Here is a 17,677-nt window from a genome sequence, read left to right as displayed (position 1 = left end):
TATTAAGTAAAGATTTCATCAGTTTGCACCCACACAGAAACACAAAGTGTAAAATACTGTTTCAGTACTAGTTATAGCATTACTTCACATGGGACAACAATTTAAGGACAGATCCCACATGAGAAGTAAGTACACAGTGACTCCTGTTGTTGACTTAACAATTTGACACTCTTGTTTATGGCATCAGTAATCTCCCTAGGCTCTTGTCGTGAGTTGCCAAGGTTATGGAAGCCTTTTGAGTTCGCTGACTTCGATCTTATTCTGACAGGGTCATAGTCAAAGTGGAAGTTCTCTCCTCCTTTCAGAGAAAGGTACCTCCTTCTTTGATGGCCCTGTTCTTTCCACTGGGATCTCACTAACAGAGATCTTTCATTTAGGTCTTCTTCTTCTCCTTCTCCTTCTTTTTTTTTTTTTTTTTGCCACAGTGTCTTGGCTTTCCATGCCTAAAATACTCTCATGGGCTCTTTAGCCAGATGTGAATGCCTTAAGGGCTGATTCTGAGGCCAGAGTGTTGTTTAGGACATCTGCCATTCTATGAGTCTGCTGTGTATCCCACTTCCCATGATGGATCGTTCTCTCCCTTTTTTATTCTATCAGTTAGTATTAGTAGACACTAGTCTTATTTGTGTGATCCCTTTGACTCTTAGACCTATCAGTGTGATCAGTTGTGAACTAAAATTGATCATTTGGGCTAGTGAGATGGCATTGGTACATGCCACCCTGATGGGATTGTATTGGAATCCCCTGGCCCATTTCTAACTCCACCATTTGGGTCAGGTCCAATTGAGCATGTCCCAAATTGTTCTTCTCCCCCCTCTCTTTTTCCCACTCTTATATTTAACAGGGATCACTTTTCAATTAAAATTTAAACACCTAAGGGTTTCTACATCTCTAAGAAGGATGACAACAATGCACAGTGCTTGGGATTACTTAGATAAGATATTTCTTTTTAGATCTTAAGATGCATATGTCCATGTTTTTCCAATGATATTTTTTCTGCTTGGCACTCTCCCTAGCATTCTGAACATAATTTAAACTTTTAATAACCTTCACTGACTTGTGTCTTATCCTATAATGACTTTTCCTTCACCTTCCCAGGAGGATTGAGTACAGACCACATGTGCTTGCACAGCAATTGTCATACTCACCTCATCTGTTTCTAATTGTCTATGCTTTCTCTGTCAGGCCATGATCTTCTGGAACATATGAATATCGTTTTGTCCCAGTCACTACCAGTACTTGTATAGAGTAGGTATTCACTATATACTTGGAAAAAAAAATACTGACAAGTGAGTAGTACAGCTGCTATTGTGTCATGTAACTATGCTCTGCAATCCCAGAAACTGCAAGAAACCACTTTGTCATTAGAGTGACAGCTAATCTCCTATACCTCTCAGCTTTACAACTCATAATCATGTTTGTGTTTAACACATAGTCAAAAATAATGCTTTATACATGCAAATTACAAGCATATATATATGGTGGTAGTGTTTCTAATCTTAGATAAATACAACTTAATTTTGTTACAATCTTCATCAGCTATGGAACTTTAGGTAAGGCACTAGTCTCTCTGAACTTTAGTAACCACAACTATAAATACCATGATAACAATGTTCTCCATGGTTACTCAGAAAATGGAAAAGATAACTCTTATAATGGTTTCTAAATCACCTTATGAAATATAAATGATCATGATTATTTCATTTCTTTTCATGTTCAATCCTTTGTATTAGCAAGTAAAACATCATGAAAGGCCTCTAGGAGCAGAGCCTTCCTTGGTATTTCTAGGGAATATTATTTTCAGTAATTAACTATTTGCCCTTTATGTTTTAACTCTTTCTTCTAGATCGTATAAATGCTGCAATAGCTACACATTTTCCATTGTATTATTTCTGCCCTTGCTTCTGAACTGCTAATGACAAATGGAGAACAAGATAATTAACTTTCTAACTAAGTAATTTTGTTTAGTTTTAATGAGAATGATTGGTCTTTAGATAGAGATGTGTTAGATGATTAGTTTACAATAATATATTTATCAGGATTTGAATATGCAAAACAGGGATCCTTCCTAAATATTCCTAGATATGTGTTTCTTTTGCATAATAGGAATACATTTAGGCCTCTAGAGGATTCGATTTGAGCTGTTGACCTCTCTGTATCTGCTGTGTGCTAAAGACTGCTCTCTAGAATGTTAATTCACATGTAAAATGTTTTGTAGGTAGTGCAGAAGTGAAATCTTTAAAGAGACATACCACCACACTGGCCACTAAGACTAGTTAATAAAAATGGAACAGTGGATGAGTTTCAAAAGTCACATTTGTTTTCCCATTCAGAATAAAACAGCACATTTGTAAAAGGAGTTGGCTCGAATGAGGAAGTAATTGCCCAGGAATTCACATAACAGCTAATCAAAACTGTTGCTATACCATACTAGAGCGTGTAAATATTTTGTAATCACTATTCTTAATTTTGACTTGCAACACTTGGAAAGGAAACACTGAAGTAGGTATTTTCAAATATTGAAGTCAAATCCTAAAGTGGAATGGAATTTTCAACTCCAAATATATTAATGGCATGATCACAATTTAACCTTTATCAAAACAACAAAAATTTGCATTTCTATTTTCTGGAGTCCTCACATTGGTGTCTGTCCATTGTGTAGGAATGAAATGTAGAGCTGCAAGGGAGTAGAAAAGTCAAAAAGTAAAAAGTGGCACCAAGCTGCCAAATACTGAGATTTTTATGGAATAAATATGAATCCCTTTAAAGGGACATTGTAAATGGGCCCAATCCAAAAATAGGGCATTTTCTATGGGGCAGACTTTTTTTTTTTTATTTGACAGGTAGAGTTATAGACAGTGAGAGAGAGATAGAAAGGTCTTCCTTCCATTGGTTCACTCCCCAAATGGCTGCTATAGCCGGCACTGTGCCGATCTGAAGCCAGGAGCCAGGTGCTTCTTCCTGGTCTCCCATGCGGGTGCAGGGCTCAAGCACTTGGGCCATCCTCCACTGCCCTCCCGGGCCACAGCAGAGAGCTGGACTGGAAGAGGAGCAACTGGGACTAGAACCTGGCGCCCATATGGGATACCAGTGCTGCAGGCAGAGGATTAACCAAGTGAGCCATGGCACCGGCCCCTATGGGGCAGACATTCTAAAACCTGTTGCTGTGGGAGAGAAAGGCCAATTCCAGCCGTTCGTTTCCAATTATCCAGACTACTTTCTACACTGGAGTTCCTTTGGATGCTTGGATAAGGGTTCTGACAAGTATAACTGCATTTCCTCCATTTTGAAGGTTCTAGAGTAGAAATACAACCAATACAATAAACCAGACATATTGATAAGGAAATATGGTTACTGAGTTCAAGCAGAGGGGCAACTTTTAAAGATAATGTTCAGACAGGAGCTATGTGAAAATGTGCCAGTTGAGCTGTGAAAGTTGATACAGGCAAGCCCTTGAGGATGAACTGTGTGAAGGTCCTGAGGCTGCAGATGGTTTGCCTTGTGTGAGAGAAAGGACAGTCTTGATGAGGTTTGAGAGCAATCTCCTAGGACCTTTAGTCATTGTAATTAGTTAATTAAGAAACTGCATAGCCTACGGGAATAAGTACAAAGTAGTTTATTTAAATATGTCACTTTATTGAGCCATGTTATGAGAAAAGTACTCCTTTTTATTATAAGAGATGACTTTCCAGTCACATTTTGTGAAAATCTGCCCAGCCCATTTGAAAAATTCCAGTATCAGAGATGAATCCTCTGCTTCTCCCTCCCTGTGCTAGGAGACAGTTCCATCACAGTGACAAAAGGACAGAGGCAGGTAAAAGAACTGGACAAAAGACTTTATTATTGCCTTCCAATGTTGGGTTTTTACTTGCCAAGTATCAGTGCTATTCCGGGCACCCCTACTGGCCATGCATCTCTGAGGGGCCAGCCCTGACCTGCCGGTTCTTGCACAGTACAGCAGTTATCTGTTGGCCTTTCTGGTCTTCCCCACTGCCCAAATTTCTGTCTCCCATTCAGCCCCCTCTCACTGTTCACACTAACTACCAAAGAGTGACAGTACAGGTTCCTTGACAGTCCACCAGCCATCCTAAGTCCTGGTTTTTTCTTTGCTCCGGAAGGCACTGAGGAAGGGCTACAAGTTTACTGCTAACAACTCATTCAACTTGAAAACAGACCAGTAATCCTCCCCTTTCAGCAGCAACCTCAGTGATTATCTTGCAGACCCCCTATCATCTCTTTGGGAAGCTTGTTACTTGTCTCTGTAAACAGAGCACTGTTGGCAAGGCCAATCATATTGCAGTCCACTACATTCTCCTGTTTCTTAAGCATCTACATTCGTAATGGAAAGTAAGGCCATGGAAGATGTTTTGTTATTTAATGGCGCACAGACAAAACTCAAAGTCAGCAAAAGAAAGAGGAATGCAACATGAAGTCACACTTCATAAATAGTAGATAGATACACTCAGTAGTATATAGATTAAGAGTTCTATGGGCTTTGGAATAGTTGAAGCATGTTAGAATCATGCCTGCTAGAGTTAGCAGATGTCTACTCTTTTATAAGCTAAATTTTCTCAGTGTTTTAATGTTTTTTAGAACTTTTAAAAATATTTTATTTATTTATTTGGCAGACAGAGTTACAGAGAGAGAGAGAAGGAAAGACAAGAGAAATATCTTCCATCCACTGGTTCACTCCTCAGATGGTCATTATGGCTAGAGTTGTGCTGATCTTAAGTCAGGAGCAAGGAGCTTCTTCCAGGGTCTCCCACCTGGGAGCAGGGGCCAAAGCACTTGGGCCATCTTCCATTGCTTTCCCAGGCCATAAGCAGAGAGCTGGATTGGAAGAGGAGCAGCCAGGACAGAACTGGTGTTCATCTGCTATGCCAACACCATAGTCAGAGGCTTAGCCTACAGTGCCAGCCCCAGAGCCTTAATTACTAAATAAGGTAAGATAGATAAAAATAATAGTATCTGCATTATAGAGTTATGAAACACAGTCAAAATGAGTCAATTTGGGGGCCTGTGCTGTGACGTAGTAGGTTAAGATCATTTGCAACAAAATGGATGAAACTGGAAAACATCATTCTCAATAAGCCAATTTCAAAAGGACAAAGTATGTATGTTCTCCCTGACCTGCAATAACTAATAGAGCACCTAAAAGGCAACATATAGAAATTAAATTGGTGCTATGAGAAGCAATGATTTTGAACAGCCCTTCTCTTGACTTGTTTTTTATTCTATTTTATTGGTTAGCTTTCCCTTTATAATATTTTCCTTATCTTTTTCCCTTTCATACAAATCATTGAACTCTATACTTAACATAGAGTTAATCAGATATGTATAAAGTTAATTTAAAACACAATTTTTTAAAATGACCATGTATCCTGACATTTAAATGAAAAGCAAAAAGGATCCATAATAGCAAAGATGGTTTTGAAAAGGATTTATGACAAAACTTACCCTGTATTTGCAATAATCATGACATTGGTACTGGTGTGAAGAAAGATGTATAAAGAAATGCAACAGAACTGCAAGTAAAACTAGCATTCATGTTTAACTGAATTTCAACAAAGATTCGAAGGCAATATTAGTAGGGGAAGCAAGAAGCAAGTCTTTAGAGACATGATGCTAGAAAAATGAATATTCTTATGAAAATTATTTTATATTTTCCTCACATAATGTACACAAAATTAACTTAAAATGGATAATATACCAAATACAATGGTTAGCTTTGAGAATATGTAGGTGAAATTTTTTGTGAACTTAATTAGGTCAAGAGTTCTTAGCTATGAATGCAAATATACAGATAGGATGTAATAAAAAAAAATGACACTTTTAGGAACATGAAAATACAAGCCACAAACTGGGAGGAAAAATTCTACTTAAATATTTGATTAAATACTTGTATCCAAAAAACATCAATTTAAAATTTAAATAAATTTAAAATTTAATGAGAAAGGGCAAGCACTGTGGCATAGTGGGTAAAGCCACAACCTGCAGTGTCAGCATTCCACATGGACACCAGTTCAAGACCTAGCTGCTCCATTTCTGATCAAGCTCTGTGCTATGGCCTGAGGAAGCAGTACAAGATGGTCCAGTGCCTGGGCCCCTGCACCTGCGTTAAGAACCAGAAGAAGCTCCAGGCTTCTGAATTTGGATCAGCCCAGCTCCAGCTGTCGCAGCCATTTGGGGAGTGAAACCCGGGGGTGGAAGAGCTCTCTCTCTCACTGCCTCTGTCTCTTTGTAACTCTGCCTTTCAAGAAAATAAATACATCTTTAAAACTTATGAGAAGGGGCCGGTGCTGTGGCTCAGCGGGTTAACACTGTGGTCTGAAGAGCTGGCATCCCATATGGGCACTGGTTCTAGTCCCGGCTGCTCCTCTTCTGATCCAGCTCTCTGCTGTGGCCTGGGAAGGCAGTAGAGGATGGCCCGAGTCCTTGGGCCTCTGCACCTATGTGGGAGACCCGGAGGAGGCTCCTGGCTCCTGGCATTGGATCGGCGCAGCTCTGGCCATTGCGGCCATCTGGGGAGTGAACCATCGGATGGAAGACCTCTCTCCGCCTCTCTTCTATCTGTGTAACTCTGACTTTCAAATAAATGAATAAATCTTTTAAAAAAATCAATGAGAAGACGACCAGCACAATACAAAAATGCATGAATCAATAGAATACAATTTCATCCAAAAAGATATACCAATAAGCACATGACAAGATGTTAAGCATTGGGGCCGGTGCTGTGGCATTGCGGGTAAAGCCTCTGCCTGCAGTGCCGGTATCCCATATGGGCACCAGTTCTAGTCCCAGCTGCTCCACTTCCGGTCCAGCTCTCTGTTATGGCCTGGGAAAACAATAGAAGATGGCCCAAGTGCCTGGGTCCCTGTACCTGTGTGGAGACTCGGAAAAGCTCAGGCTCCTGGTTTCAGATCGGTGCAACTCTGGCCATTGTGGCCAGTTGGGGAGAGAACCAGCGATGGAAGACCTCTCTCTCTCTCTCTGCCTCTCCTTCTCTCTCTGTGTAAATTTCAAATAAATAAATAAATCTTTAAAAAGGATGTTAAGTATCAATAATAATTATATAAATTCAAATTAAAACCTCACTCTTTAGATGTCATTAAAAATTAAAATAGGAGAATGTGTTGTGGTTCAGCAGATTAAGCAGCGGCCGACTGCACCTGTATTCCATTTTGGAGCACCTAGAGTCAAGCCATGCCTTCACATCTGATTCAGCTTCTTGCTAATGTGCCTAGAAGGCAGCAGGTGATGTCTCAAAGTATGTGGGTTCCCGCCATCCACATGGCAGACTTGGAATGGAGTTCTAGGTTCCTCGCTGGTGCCTGACTCAATAAGACTATTAGAGGGTTTTGAGGAATAACACAGCAAATGGAACATTTGTTTCTCTCTTTCTCTCTTTCTCCCTCCCACCCTCATTTTTTCTTTTTTTCTTCCCTTCCCTTCCCTTTCTTCCCTTCCTTTCCTTTCCTTTTCTTCTTCCTTTCCTCCATTCTTTCCTTCTTTCTTTCTCTTTCTTTCTTTCTTTCTTTCTTTCTTTCTTTCTTTCTTTCTTTCTTTCTTTCTTTCTTTTTCTTTCTCTTTTCTCTCTCTCTTCCCCTCCCTCTCTCTCTTTCCTTCCTTCCTTTTTTCTTTCATTTCTATCTTCCTCTTTTTCTGTCACTCGGCCTTTCAAATAAATAAATACATCTTAAGGAGACAAACAACAATATAATGTTAGATACGGAGAAATCAGAGACTCCATAATTGTACATTACAACAGTAGAAAAAAAATTAAATCCAGTCATTTGAAACAAAATGGAGGAATCTGGAAAACATCATGCTGAGTGAATTAAGCCAGTCCCAAAGGGACAAATTTCGTATGTTCTCCCTGATCGGTGACATCTAACTGAGCACCTAAAAGGAAACCTGTTGAAGTGAAATGGACACTAAGAGAAACAATGACTTGATCAGCCCTTGTCCTGACTGTTGAGGAACAACTTAATACTTTATCCCTTTTAGTATTTTTTGTTTGTTTGTTTGTTTTACTTAAAACTATTGGTTGAACTCTGTAATTAACACACAATTATTCTTAGGGGTTTAAATTTAACTGAAAAGTGATCCCTGTTAAATATAAGAGTGGGAATAAGAGAGGGAGGAGATGTAAAGTTTGGCACATGCTCAATTGGACTTGCCCCAAATGGTAGAGTTAGAAATGTGCCAGGAGATTCCAATTCAATCCCATCAAGGCCACATGTACCAAGGCCATCTCACTAGCCAAAGTGATCAATTTCAGTTCACAATTGACCATAATGATAGGTCTAAGAGTCAAAGGGATCACATAAACAAGACTAGTGTCTGCTAATACTAACTGATAAAATTAAAAAGGAGAGAATGATTCAAACATGTAAAGGAGGATAAACAACAGACTCATAGAATGGCAAGATGTCCTAAACAGCACTCTGGCCTCAGAATCAGCCCTTAAGGCATTCAGATCCAGCTGAAAAGCCCATGAGAGTATTTCAGGCATGGAAAGCCAAGACACTCTGGAAAAAAAAAAAAAAAAAAAAAAAAAAAAAAAAAAAAAAAAACCCTAAATGAAAGATCTCTGTGAGTGAGATCCCAGCAGAAAGAACAGGCCATCAAAGACGGAGGTACCTTTCTCTGAAAGGAGGAGAGAACTTCCACTTTGACTATGACCTTGTCTAAATAAGATCAGAGTTGGCAAAGTCAAAAGGCTTCCATAGCCTTGGCAACTCATGACAAGAAAATACAGTGGTTACTGACGCCATAAACAAGAGTGTCAAATTGTTAAATCAACAACAGGAGTCACTGTGCACTTACTCCCCATGTAGGATCTTTGTCCTTAATGTGTTGTACTATGTGAATTAATGGTATAACCAGTATTCAAACAGCACTTTATACTTTGTGTTTCTGTGTGGGTGCAAACTGTTGAAATCTTTATTTAGTATATACTAAATTGATCTTCTGTATATAAAGATAATTGAAAATGAATTTTGATATGAATGGAATGAGAGAGGGAGCGAGAGATGGGAGGGTTGTGGGTGGGAGGGAGGTTATGGGAGGAAAAAGCCACTGTAATCCAAAAGCTGTACTTTGGAAATTTATATTTATTAAATAAAAGTTAAAAAAAAGAACTGGAGTAGCCAGAACTCTAACTGGCACTATGATATAAGCTGTTGGCATTGTAAATGGCTGCTTAACTCCCATGCCACAAGGTTTACCACATAATTATTTTCTTATTGTTTAATTTTCAGATAAATGGTTCCTATGCTTTAGTATATAGACATTTGTAAAGCCTTGGCTTATACCAGTCAATGAAGAAATATTCAGTAAATAGGAATAAACTTATTCATTTATTCTGGCTGAACATTCTCCAAGTATAAAGTTGTGATGAAAATTAAATGAGTTAATACTTTGTACAATGGAAACCATTAGCAGAACACTTTTACTCAATAGATCTTGACTTTCTGTTTCCTTACCCTTTTCATCCATATTCAGCATAAATGAAAATAAAATTATGCTTTTCATTCAGAAAAAAATGTGTTCTAAATAGTCATTTCATATTATGAAGTCAAAATTAAGATAAAAATATAACCAATAGAAACTTGTAGCACAAATTATCCAAGAAGGATAAGAATATGAGTCTGCAATTAGAGAAAACAGCATCCTTTCAGACAATTGCATTATTAAATATTCAAGATTATGTGCATTAAAATATGTAAACTCAGAGGCATACCTTTCTTTAAGGCTCTGACTATTGCTGCCCAGTAGAGAAACATTAAATGAAATGTGGAACGGGGAAGACAATTCAAGGAATGGACCTGTTGAACAATCCAAAGGCCCTGCTTTAGATGACACATTTGGGAACAAAAGACAAAAGGAAATCAGAAAGAAAAAAAATTGTTTGGAGACAAAGTGCCCACTGTACATTGATTGAGAGGTCACACTTTAAATCATCTTGACAACTGAAAAGGAAGAAGATATAGTTCTCAGAAGGTAGTTTTAAATATTTTTCTTAGTGTAAGGAAAAGGACACTGAAGCTGACCAAAAAATAACTAAGAAATTTAGTACACGGTCCATGTGAAACTTAAGCCAGATAAGGAACATTTTAATATTAGAGGCAGAATAGGTGAAGACAACACTGAACTCTTGCCATTCTCTGACTGCTTTGCAAACACTTCTCCCTCTAGCAATATTCTACTCTTCCACTCAGCTTAAGAATAATCTTATTTTTTTTTTTCAGCATGATCTGGGTTTATGACAACTTCCATTTTTTCTCGGCAGAAGCAGATATTAGCTATACTGCTTATGACGAATTCTCTCAAGACTTTGACTAAAAATCATGACAATGCCAACATAAACTTTGAGCCATATTTCTTGTTCATTTTAGATACCCTAAGTATGTAAATGTTACCTGCAAAATTGCTGTATTTTCTGTAACACAAATTAAAGATCAGTCAATAAAGAGAAGTAGTTTGTTCTCCATCTCTCAGAATTGTGGGTTTCCTTTTAGCACTTAGGAAATTTTTTTTCCTGAGTTTTATTTTGAAATGTTAATGGTCTTGACACTTGGATCCATGCTGCCTTTCAATACACAGAGGGACCTGGAGAAATGAACAAGTCTGGATGATTTCAGCAAGCATCCAACTTTCATCTGAATTTTATGAATGTCAATATGTAAGACATAATGATTACTCACATCTGGAATAAATCATATCCAAACAAGAATATATGCCCTTTAACCTCAATAATATACTATTCCCTTTATAAAATGGGATAATAATTTACAATAATAAAAGTAATGTGACAATTGCATGATGTGATACATGGTAACTTCTTAGCATAGTGCAAGAAACAGCAGACATTAGCAAATGTTAGTGATGCAGCAAGCATAGCAATAATAGGTGTGGCAGCTAATAGTACCAGTAACATTGAGAATACTAGTGATAGCAATTGCGCTATCAGATTTTGTCCTGAATTATCAAACAGATAAGTCTACTTTTATTCTTAGCTTCTACCTGAATAATGAGAAGCTTGATATGTGGAGTAAAGAAGAAATTGCAATAAAAGTAGCCTCAGTTTACAAAGTTCCTAATTTATAGAGGATACTTAATATATACTCTCACTTTTCTACAAAAAGTCTTCCAAGGGGCTGCCTTGTGGAGTATCTGGTAATGCCACGGGTTGTGAGCCCAGCATCCTGTTTGGTCACCAGTTCATTTCCTGGCTGCTCCACTTATGATCCAGCAATCTGCTAATGACCTGGAAAAAATAGCAGATGGCCTAAGTGCTTGGACCTCTGCTACCCACTTGGGAGACCCGGATGAAGCTCACAGTTGGAAGATCTCTCTTTCTCTCTCTCTCTTTCTCTGTCTCTCCTCTCTCTATAACTCTGACTTTCAAATAAATAATGTTTTAAAAAAAGCAACATCCAGAAGGAAGGAATATTCATAGAAATTTAGAAATCTAGGGCTTTTTTTAAGATTTATTTTATTTATTTGAAAGACAGAGTTACAGAGAGAGGGTAAAGACAGAGAGAGGTCTTCCATCTGATGGTTCATTTCCCAAATGACTGCAAGGGACATGATCTGAATCCATGAGCCAGGAGCTTCTTCTGGGTCTCCCATGTGGGTACAGGGGCCTAAGGACTAGGGCTATCTTCCAGTGCTTTCCCAGGCCATGGCGAAGAGCTAGATCGGAAGTGGAGCAGTTGGGACTCAAACCGGCTCCCATATGGAATGCCTGCATTGAAGACCAGGGCTTTAACCCGCAGCACTACAGCTCTGGGCCCTGAAATCTAGTTTTAAGTAGTTAAAATATCTAACTGGCTTGATTTTCAAATGGAAAATATTTGACTTACATTTGAAACCATGGGGCCTTGATGGATTAAAATGACCTCAGAATCTCTTTTATTTCATCTCCAGTACCTTTTTTTTTCTTTCTTTTTTTTCTATTGTAAATGTGTTTCTTATTGTCAGAAGCATGTCTTTGTCAGAGCTGACTCTGTTCAATGTGATGCTGATCACTCACCAAAGGGAACAGAGACCTGCTGGTCTCCCTTTTCTGTTTGAATGAAAGGGTGTAGGAAATTTGTTTGATCCAGCTTCTCATCCTTTGACACCAATCATTCTTGCAAGTTGGAAGTATATTTGAGGTTTACTAGCACAGATTATGTGAAATGACCATCCTGTGTCATAAGCTGGGGAGCTGGAACATGAACAATGCAGGGAGGAGTGTGGGAACCCAGAAAGGTAACTAGTACAGCATACAGTCCGTAGTCTTTTCTCAGGTGGTAAGTGAGGATTCTGACACTTAGAATCTCCATTTGTTCTTCATTGTTTTTATTATTTCAGTATTATTTTAATTGTACATACTTTGGGACACAGTGTGATAATTTGATACATATATTTTCAAATGCAAAATATTTGACTTACATTTGAAACCATGGGGCCTTTGATTCATTGTTTGATGCCACATTTATGTCTGACAACAACATGTGTGGGCCCATCCACTTTACCATACTGCTGCTATAGCTTCATGGATAATATTAAATAATGGATCCAAGAAATAGGTATTGACTGTCAGGTCACAAAATCCATACTGGAGCCCATAATCTGTATTATGTAATCTCAATTCTGTTGATAATTTTTTAATCTTTACTTAGTCCTATATAAAATTTATTGAAGTTTCATCAAATCCACCCTGAACTGATGTAATTACTTAAATATACCAGATTATATTTGACAAGCAAGCCAACTGCTATTATTATTTCGACAGGTGCAGCACACCTAGTAATCCCTCTCATTAGTAATACCCTCCAAAAATTCAGAAAATATTTGCATTTTCTTTTCTCTTTTCCAGAGGAGCTCACTGAAGAGCTGGATTGGCATTAACAAAGAGCCCACGAGAGGCTGTATATATACAACATGACTCAATCCTGATTTCTGTTACCTCAGTTTTCTTGACCATGGCTAAACCGTAAGTAAAGATTGTTTTATGAGGTGGTTTGGGAATCCAGAAAGTATCTAAAAAGATACAATAGAAAATTCTTTAATTCAATGTATTATAAGACTCATGTTTCATAATACTGAAGAATCTGGAAAAAGCAATTATATACTTTTTATTTTTTTTGCCTTTTTCTGAACTCTAAAGCCATCAGTTTGTTTTCATCATCAAATTTACCTGATAATTTGACTTTGATATGAATTACCAAAATATGCTCTTTGCCTGTGTGCTGCTTGAGATATTATGACAAACATACACATTGATACACAGGGTATGATGCTTTGTGGCATGATTAATAATATAAATAAAATGTGCTTTGATGTAATTTTCTTTTTGAGATGTTACTGGTTACAATTTATAAGTATTAAGCTGTTGATAAGCCAAGATTAGTTGTTGCTGTAATTACCTGAGTTTTCCGTCTGTGTCTACTATGAAATTCTTTATTGTTGCTGCTGTGTAAATTAGTGAGCAATCATTCCTTTTGTTTTATGAATCTGTATTTTACTGTACAGACTAGTGTGCTCATTACTCTTTGATGCAATGGCAAGCCTGCCTTAAAAATGAATTGATTCTATTTTCCAAGTGGATAAGAAATTCAAATTTTTCATTATGCAATAAGTCCTATTTTTAAAGGAATTCCAAAGTTAATGTTATCATAATCCTAAATATATGAAGCAATGGTGAAGAAAACTGCAGAGCAAATATGAAATTTAATAACAGTCTTCCAACAGCTTGCCTTTCAAATTGTTAGGAATTCATTAAACAATGGTTGAGCAGCACTGACAATTAAATTACTCTCATATGAGGTATCTAGCCATTTTATGAATATTGCATATTACATAGCTCACATTTCTAAAGGGATGTAGACAACAAATTGGATTTCAGATAATTAACATGAGGCCCAAATTTAGTCTCCAGACACATTTCACTCCGTTTCCAAGCAAAAATAATTGGGATGTAACTATACAGAGGGTTAACATCAAAACTGTTAAAGACAAAAAAAATATAGAGTTTGTGGCTGACCACACTGTAGAATAGTTGAGGGGTGCAAAGCAGTAATTGTAACTAACTTTATGCAGTTGTAAATACTTTGTAAAAATGAAGCTCTTTAAAGTTTACCATCTATAAATACCCCCTCTTCATTTTCTCATGGATGATTAAGCAATTGCTAGTCATGTTACTAGTAGGTGCTGCAGCTGGGTTTGAAACCACAGTTAGCATTTAAACAACTGTATACCTTGGATTTTAAAAAAATACATGGAAAAGAATCAACCAGATTTTAAACTAATGCATCATTTTTTTCTTATTCATAATTAATGTTTCTTTTTTGTCCAAAAATGTTGAAAACTTTATCTTAAGAATACCAGGTACATGGCCGGCGCCACGGCTCACTAAGCTAATCCTCCGCCTTGCGGCGCCGGCACACTGGGTTCTAGTCTCAGTTGGGGCGCCAGATTCTGTCCCGGTTGCCCCTCTTCCAGGCCAGCTCTCTGCTGTGGCCAGGGAGTGCAGTGGAGGATGGCCCAAGTGCTTGGGCCCTGCACCCCATGGGAGACCAGGATAAGCACCTGGCTCCTGCCATCGGATCAGCGCGGTGCGCCGGCCGCAGCGCGCCAACCGAGGTGGCCATTGGAGGGTGAACCAACGGCAAAAGGAAGACCTTTCTCTCTGTCTCTCTCTCTCACTGTCCACTCTGCCTGTCAAAAAAAAATTAAAAAAAAAAAAAAAAGAATACCAGGTACAGAGACTAGCATTGCAGTATGGTGGGTTGGACTGCTGCTTGCAATGCAAGCATCTCAAATGGATACCAATGTGAATCCTGCCTGCTCTACTTCCCATTCAGCTCCCTGCTAATGCTCCTGGGAATGTAGCGGAGGACAGCCCAGGCACTTGGGCCCCTGCCACTCAAGTGAAAGACTAGGATGAAGCACCTGGCTCCTGGCTTTGTTTTGGCCCACTGTTGGTCATTTCTGTCAGTGGGAGAGTGAACTGACAGGTGGAAGATTCTCTGTCTCTCTCTCCTCCTCTCTGCAGTGCTGTCTTTCAAATAAATAATTCTTATAAAGATTTTATTTATTTATTTGATAGGTGGGGTTATAGACAGAGAGAGAGAGGTCTTCCATTCACTGGTTCACTCCCCAAATGCCAGAGCTGGGCCCATCTGAAGCTAGGAGCTTCTTCTGGATCTCTCACACAGGTGCATGGACCAAGTTCTTGGGCCATCTTCTGCTGTTTTCCCAGGCCATAACAAAGTGCTAGGTCAGAAGTGGAGAAGCCAGTACACAAACTGGCACCCATATGGGATTCTGGCCCTGCAGGCAGAGGCTTAGCCTGCTATGTCACAGCACCAGCCCCCAATAATTACTTTTTTTTTTTTTAACAAAAACAGGTGCAAACATACGTGGACTAAGTTCTGGTAGTCTATGGTAAAACAGACTGAATGTTGTTTATCATAGTGTATTATTTATCTTCATACTGTTAGAAGAGAGAATTTTAATAAAGAAATGATAGAAATTTAAAGTGATGGATGTGCTAAATATCCTATATTCATTATCACCCAAGATACATATGAATCAAAATATGATATAGTACCTGTTAAGTATATACAAATATTATGTCAATTGTGTATTAAAATGAAAAAGAATACTTCATAGCTCTTTTATTTAATCATTGGGTGGAATCCACAGAAAGTCTGGAAAATGAAATAAATAAATACAGAGGCTAGGCTTGGACACGGCATGAAATTATGGAGAACAGAAGTAGTGCTTCTGCACTTTTCTTTAGGGTGTTTCAGTCAAAAACTTCCTTAAAAGCTTAGAATAGTTCTGTATTAAAATAATGATTGTGAAGAGTGTGCAAAGTTCCTGTTTACCTATAGTTTCCATATTAGTAACCTAGATTGGTATGACACACTTGTCATAGCTAATGGACTAACACTGATGGATTATTATTAACTGGAATCCTTTTATTTAGATATCCTGTGTAATTTCCCATTATATTCCAGGATCCCACCTAGAATGGTGCATTACATTTAGTTAGGTGGTTTGGGGTTCCTCTGAACAGTACAAGTTTCTCATACTTTTCTGGCTTTTTGATGTCTTTGAGTCTTGAGAAAAGGGCCAGATGGTGCAAAAAGTCTGTCAATTTGGATTTTCTGATGTTTTAATTATGATGATAATTAAATAATTATAATACAGAATTTTCAGAGGAAAACCACAGAGGGAAAGTGCCATTTTCATCACATTGTCTTGTACATGGTTAACATGACTTGTCACATGAAGCTGTCCTTGCTCACCCAGCTGAGACAGTATTTGTTAGGTATTCCCACTGTAAGATTCCCTTTTCCCTTCTGCTGGACTGAGCTCTTGGAAAGTTACCTTGCACAATCAACACATGAAGGGAGAGGGCTATGTGCTACTTTCTTGAGCATGAAGAATCTACACAAATTATTTTGAATTTCTCCATTCAGACTTGTATTTTTCCTTATGTATGTATGTATGTATATATATATATATTTATCATTTATTTTGTAAGTAGGTACTATTCATTTCAGATTTCAGGTTATAAGTCAGTTATGCTTTATCATTTTTTATATATATATATATATATGTATTTTTTTTGCTCAAATTATTTCAGCTTTGATATTGGGAACTTCTGTTGGCTCCCATGTTCATCATCATGGGTTTTTTTGAGTACTTCAGGGTGCTATAGGTTCATTTTGTGTGAAAAATGTTTACTTTCATTTTATGAAAGGCAGAACAACAAAGAGAAAGATAGAGAGGAGGAGATAGAGAGAAATCTTCCATCTGCTGGTTCATTCCCTAAATTCCTGTAACAGCTGAGACTAGGCCCGGTGGAAGCCAGGAACCCAAATCACAGGCTAAGTTTTTCATCATGGGTGACAGGGACTCAAGTAGTTGAGCCAATACCTGCTGCTTCCCATGGTGTGCATTAGCAGGAAGTCAGTTGAGAAGTGGAGCCATGATTCAAACTAGGTATGAGACATGGGCACCAGAAAAGATGTCCTAACCTCTGCACCAAATATTTGCCCAAAATCAGTTACATTTTACTGTTGCTTTATAATGTCCTATAGTCTTTCGTTTATAGGAAAGTTTTATTGAATATAATTGGTATAAAATAAATTGTACATTTTTAATATTTACAATGTGATAAGCATTGAAATGTTTATATACCTTCTAAACCTTTACTACACTGAACATAATGAACATATCCATCACTCCCAAAAGTTTCCTCCAGCCCTTTTGTAATCTTTCACTCTGACCCTTCTCCATTTTCCTTCATTTTCCCCACACAAATATTGATCTGCTAAGATTAGTGAATTCAAGTAGTTGATTTTTCTAAATTTAACGAAAATATGATTACATTTTCAGTGTTTTTTTTTTTCACTCAGCATGGTTAGATTCATCCATGTGTTATGTATATAAATAGTTCATTTCCTTCTATTGCTAAGTAGCATTTCATCACAAGGATATGTGAAAAGTTTTTTCCTTCAGCTGTTAATGGACTTTGGAGTTATTTCCAGGTTTTGGTTTGTACAAATGAAGCTGTTCTAAATGTTAGTATACATATGCTTTCACCACTCTTGAGTAAATAGTTAGGGAAGAAATGACTGGGTTATATGATTGGTGTATATTTAATTTT

This window comes from Lepus europaeus, chromosome 6 (genome assembly GCF_033115175.1).
Source record: "Lepus europaeus isolate LE1 chromosome 6, mLepTim1.pri, whole genome shotgun sequence".
Classification (NCBI taxonomy): Eukaryota; Metazoa; Chordata; class Mammalia; order Lagomorpha; family Leporidae; genus Lepus; species Lepus europaeus.
Note: the sequence above shows the minus strand (reverse complement) of the source record.